This window comes from Cnephaeus nilssonii, assembly GCF_951640355.1.
Source record: "Cnephaeus nilssonii genome assembly, chromosome: 19".
Lineage (NCBI taxonomy): Eukaryota > Metazoa > Chordata > Mammalia > Chiroptera > Vespertilionidae > Cnephaeus > Cnephaeus nilssonii.
Window position 1 is genome coordinate 32,907,379 of NC_137090.1, and position 6,321 is coordinate 32,913,699.

At 42.7% G+C, this 6,321-nt stretch overlaps 1 pseudogene across 1 annotated transcript; it reads left to right on the forward strand.

The window, feature by feature from the left end:
- The first annotated feature begins 1,099 nt into the window (after positions 1-1,099).
- Positions 1,100-1,496, forward strand: LOC307115755 (histone H3.3A-like; annotated as a pseudogene). Its single transcript has one exon. The product of its transcript is annotated as a histone H3.3A-like (transcript).
- Positions 1,497-6,321: the final 4,825 nt, after the last annotated feature.

Below are 6,321 nucleotides of genomic sequence, written 5' to 3' on the forward strand. Positions count from 1 at the left end.
AATAGTGAATCACAAACAATTGCTCCTATGGGAAACACAGGGTTAGGCTCCTGTGAACTTCCAGTCATGACATTTCAATAAACTAACCAATACATAACTTTGACTTATGTGTTTTTGTTTAAAGACACCATATGTAATATATATTGTTGATTCCTAAATAGTGAACTCATCATGGTCAGCAGCACTACTGGTATAACTCATGCCTGCTTGAAGCTTATCTAGCACGTGTATTTTCTCCCTCTTTTCTCCATGGCAGCCTTCTTGCACTCATGAACAGTACACAGCTCTTCAGCAATATGCTTGGTAGCTATTTTAAATAGTACAATCACCAACAGAAAGCACAAAATTGCAAAAAAAAAGTGCTACTAAATAGACCACAAAAAGGACTCTTGTTTACAGTATGAGGGCTGAAACAAAAAGGCAAAGTGTTGCTTTGTTCAACCTCAACTGGGAAAGTACAAACTGGGCAACTCAAATTTTTCACTGTTCTGCACGTGTCTGTGAACATGCACAAAAGCACCATGAGTATCAACTTGGGGATTACAAAGAAATTTTAGCAAGCAGGCAAATTCATAAAACCAGAATCTGTAAGTAATGGAGATCAACTATAGGTTTATGATTTCCATTATGTAGATGAAGAAACTGAAGATCAGAGAGGTAAATCACTTCCCTGAGGTCATTCTAATAAGAAGTGGTAGACATGGGATTCAAACCCAGTTCTGTTCAACTCCAAAGTCAAATACACTTAGTCACTATTATCTCTGGATGTTCATTACTAGGGAACTAGTTAAATAAATTATAATAATAAAATTCTACAGAAAGTTCCATAAGGGGATACTTTAGTATTACATTCTATTAGTTAACAAGAGCTACCAAATGAGGTCTTGGATGCTATTCAAGGACATTTCTATTCATTTTCTCCCTTGATGTTCTCGCAATTACTCAATGAGGAAGGTGCTGTCCAAATCCCCATTTGATTGATTATAAAATTGAGGCCCAGAGAAGTTATGTAAGTTGTTAAGACCACATGGCAAACGCCTGCACCGCCTCCAGCTCGCCGAGCTCCAGCCGAAGGAGAAGGGGGGTAGGTCTCTATACCATGGCTCATACAAAGCAGACTGCCCACAAATCAACCGGTGGTAAAGCACTGAGGAAGAAACTGGCTACCAAAGACGCTCGAAAGAGTGCGCCCTCTACTGGAAGGGTGAAGAAACCTCATCGGGCCAGGTACCGTGGGCACTTCGTGAAATTAGACTTTATCAGAAGTCCACTGAACTTCTGATTCGCAAACTTTCCTTCCTGCGTCTGGTGCGAGAAGTTGCTCAGGATCTGCGCTTCCAAAGTCCAGCCATTGGTGCTTTGCAGGAGGCAAGTGAGGCCTATCTGGTTGGCCTTTTTGAAGATACCAACCTGTGTGCTATCCATGCCAAACGTGTAACAATTACACCAAAAGACATCCAGCTAGCACGCCGCATACGTGGAGAACGTGCTTAAGAATCCACTATGATGGAAAACATTTCATTCTTTAAAAAATTTTTTTCTCTTCTTCCTGTTATTTGTAGTTCTGAACGTTAGGTGTTTTTTTCCATGGGGTCAAAGGTACCTAAGTATATGATTGCAAGTTGAAAATAGGGGACAGAGAAATCAGGTATTGGCAGTTTTCCTGTTTTCATTTGTGTGTGAGTTTTTAAAATATAAATGCGGGGACATAAAGCATTAATGCAAGTCAAATGTTTCAGTGAACAAGTTTCAGCAGTTCAACTTTATAACAATATAAATAAACCTGTTAAATTTTTCTGGACCAGGCCAGCATTTGGATTTTTTTAAAACAAGTAAATTTCTTATTGATGGCAACTAAATGGTGTTTGTAGCATTTTTATCATACAGTAGATTCCATCCATTCACTATACTTTTCTAACTTAGTTGTCCTACATGCAAGTACATGTTTTTAATGTTGTCTGCTTCTGTGCTGTTCCTATAAGTTTGCTATTAAGATACATTAAACTAAAAAAAACTAAAAAACAAAAAAACCACATGGCAAATAAGAAAAGCCTGGTCTTGAGCTTTTAACTACCATATTATTCTAAATCCAAAAAATGGGCATGTGACCAAAAGACCAACAAAAGACAGAAATTGAATATTGGGGAAAATATGATAAAAAAAAAGTGATGATTATTTTTTTAAAAACAGAAATACTACATCTTTTGAAGAACTTAGTATATGACTGAGAAGGGTAAGGAAGAGATGTGCTTTTTCAATGAGAATCTAAGTATACAGTTAACAGAGATTTTCACAAAATGTTTATTTCTGACCCTTACATTAAATTTTGCTACTGGATAAAGAGATGAGAAAGTAAACAATAGCATATGTCATTGGTACCAGTATTATGCTAAAGAATGAGATGTACCATATAAATCTTTGAAGAAAATTTTGTAGTCTATCAAAGAGAATAGTCCAGATTGTGGGAAATATCATACCAAAGGCTTATATTCCAGCCAGTGTAACACCATCATGTTTTTATTTATTTATTTTAAAATATATTTTTATTGATTTCAGAGAGGGAGAGAGAGGGAGAGAGAGATAGAAGCATCAATGATGAGAGAGAATCATTGATCGGCTCCCTCCTGCATGCCCCACACTGGGGATCAAGCCCGTAACCCAGGGCAAAAATCAAACTGTAACCTCCTGGTTCATAGGTCAACACTCAACCACTGAGCCACGCCAGCCAGGCACCCTCAGGATTTTAGAAACATCATATCAATCTTCATGTGTGAGCTAAATAAGTGTCCAGTTCACTGTCTTTCATGAGCTCAAATTCATTTCAAATTTATGAAAATAGGGTACATGGTATTTTATCTAGTCAGCTATTTCTCTTAGGGGAATTAGATATATCTTACAAAAATCTGTAGACCAAAAATTTTTTTGGGTTTTCTTTCTCAATTAGTTTCCTTTGGGTGCAAGTAACAGAAATTAGTTAAGTAAGGAAAAATTATTATATAAGATAATGGGCAAGAGATAAGGTGGTTAATAGGTTGGTTAATTTAGCAGCAAATGATGTTATCAAGGATGTAGGGTTTTTTCCCTATTTTTCTGCTCTGTCATCCACAAGCTTTTGTCCTCAAGCTTGCCTCCTCATGGTTGCAAGATGCCGCTGTATGTTCAGGGTATCATATTTATAGTAGTTCTCCCTTATCTGTATAAGATATGTTACAAGACTCCCAGTCAATGCCTGAAACTGAAGATAGTACCAAACCCTATATACTGTTTTCTCCTACACATATATACCTATGATAAAATTTAATTTATAAACTAGTCACAGTATGAGATTAATGACAGTCCTATATAATAAAAGGCTAATATGCAAATTGACTGAATGGCAGAACATCTGGTCGCTATGACACGCACTGACCACCAGGGACAGACGCTCAACGCAGGAGCTGCCCCCTGGTGGTCAGTGTGCTCCCACAGGGGGAGCACCACTCAGCCAGAAGCCGGCTTCATGGCTGGTGAGCGCAGTGGCGGTGGCGGGAGCCTCTCCTGCCTCCTCAGCAGCGCTAACGATGTCCGACTGATGGGAGCGGGCCTAAGCCGTTAGTCAGACATCCTCTGAGGGCTCCCAGACTGTAAGAGGGCACAGGCCAGGCTGAGGGACGCCCCCCACTCCCAGTGCACTAATTTTGTTCATGGGACCTCTAGTAACTAATAATAAAATAGAGCTCAGACTGGCTTATTTCACTTAGCATAATACCTTCCAGATCCATCCATGCTGTTGCAAAAGAAAGGACATTCTGACCTGGCTGGGAGTTGTATGCCCCCAAGACCTGGGGGTCATCCTTGGACCTGGGAATCAACTTTGGAATGTGGTCCATTCTCATTCAAGATTGCTTATTATCATGGAAAGATTAACAACTTTGTTGCCCAAACAATGGAATCCCATCCACATGGCCTACTTCCCCATTCCTGTAATCCCTACTTCCCCATGTAATAATCCTTGACCTACCCTATGTAAGCAGCTGGTTTATGGGGGGCTGCGGAGCATATTCTTGTGGATGACCTGCTGCTCTCCCATACTGCCAGCAGTTCTGGAATAAATGCTCATATATGATTCAAAAATCTACACTAATAAAAGAGAAACACGCAAATTGACCGTCACTTCACGATGCCCACCAGCCAATCAGGAGTGAGTATGCAAATCAATCAGACAAAGGTGGCAGTGGCCCCGCCCCCCAGCCACTCCGGGCCTCTAGGCAGCATGCATGCAGGCGTGGAGCAGCCAGGTGGGGCGGGACGTCTGCTATGAGGGGAAAGGCGGGGGGCGGAGGGAGCTACAGGAGCGGTGCTTCAGCTGGAGTGAAGACTGAAGGCGGCGGCCAGAGCGAAGGCCTGGGTCCCGGGTGCCGGAGGAAAACCGGTGCTGGCAGCCAGGGGAAGGCCTATTGCATGGATCTTCATTCAATGGGCCTCTAGTAATAATAATAATAAAATAGAACAATTATAACAATATACTGTAATAAAAGTTATGTGAATGTGATCTCTCTCACTCTGCCAAAATATCTTATTGCACTGTACTGACCCTTCTTGTGATGATGTGAAATGATGCAACGCCTACCTCATGAGATGAAGTGAGGTAAATGACATAGGCATTGTGACCTAGCATTAGGATATTATTGACTTTCTGACAATACTCAGAAGGAGGATCATCTGCTTCAGGTGATCTTGGGTCATCAAGCCATGACAAGCTACTAAGTAATTAATTGGCAGATAGCACTTATAGTATGAATATGCTGGACAAAGGGACAATTCATATCCCGAGTGGGATGGAACAGAATGGTCTGTGCCCTGACCAGGGATTGAACCCATAACTTGGTGTATGGGCACTCTAACCAACTGAGCTACCAGCCAGGGCTATATTTCTTTTGATTTCTATCTCTATATCTTATTTATTTACTAGAGGCCTGGTGCATGAAATTCGTGCACAGGTAGGGTCCCTAGGCCTGGCTGGTGATCAGGGCCGATCGGGGCTTTCCTTCATTCCGCACCGCCCCCTGGTGGTCAGCACACGTCATAGCAAGCAATTGAACTCCTGGTCTCCCAGTCAAACTCCTGAGGGGACACTTTGCATATTAGCCTTTTATATATATATAGATGCCCTGTCGCTAGGGAGAGGAAGCCAGGCATTGCTACATGATGTCATTACCCGAACAGACACTTAGCATGTTAGCCTTTTATATATATAGATTTACTTATTTATTTATTTTACATGTTACCTTATTTATTCTCACAACATGCCTATGATGTATGGAGGAGAAAGTTGAGGCACACAGAGATCAAGGGATTTGCCCAAAGTCACAGACAGCAACCAAGCTGGAATGGGGTCCCAGAGCAGGCTCTCAGTTCACCCAGGGCCCCCTGCAGTAAGTGCCAGACACCAGGACATCCCAGTGCTGTAGTCTATACACATTGTAGAGAACAGCCTTCTTGCACTGAGCTCCTTGCAAGCTGGCCTTACCCTCCCCCTGCCCGCCCCACCCTGCTCTATAAGCCTGGGCCATTGCAGCTCAAGGCTCAAGACACGTTGGGAATGGGGTTGGGGAGTAGGGGAGAGAGAAGGATGAGTAAAAAAAGTAAAACAGAACAGAAGAAAACTCAGAAGCTGAACAGATAGGCCCATGTCTGGGAGTGCGGGTGTTGGGAGACCTTCCCCAAAAAGGGCAGCTTACACGCAAGGTATTTTTTTTTACACACACTTATACACATCCCTAGATATAGTACATGTTAAATATAGGATATTCACACCCTGCCAGGTGCCCTGAGAGCCAGCGGTGGTGCTGGTGGGCATGGGTGAGCAAATAGGAGTTTGTTAAATATGCGCTCCAAGGTCTATACGCATATCTACACATACTACAGACAGCCGCCCGCCCCTCCGGTACTGTACACAGGCTCAGCCAGGAATAGATAAAAGGAGTCCCTCTCTTGAATGTCCCCTGCAAATCACTCTGAGTCATACATTTTGCTGAAGGAAGAAGGGGCTGGAGAAAAGAAAAAGGCGGGAGTCTGGAGTGTGATAACTCTGGCTTTTATCCTATTTCCCCCCCTACAGACTTAAACCCTCATCTTCTCAGGGAGGTGTGTCACCTGCTGGACCCTGCCTAGGGCTGGCGGATCACAGGGTGAGGGCTGCTTCTGCAGAAAGGAACCTGTATAGGTGTGTGTACACCTGTCTTTGTGAGCACTTGGCAGGGGAGGGAATGCATGTCCATCTCTCTGTCCTCTAGGCTCTCAGACACAAAGTGGACTGAGAATCAGAAAGCCCCCAGCCAG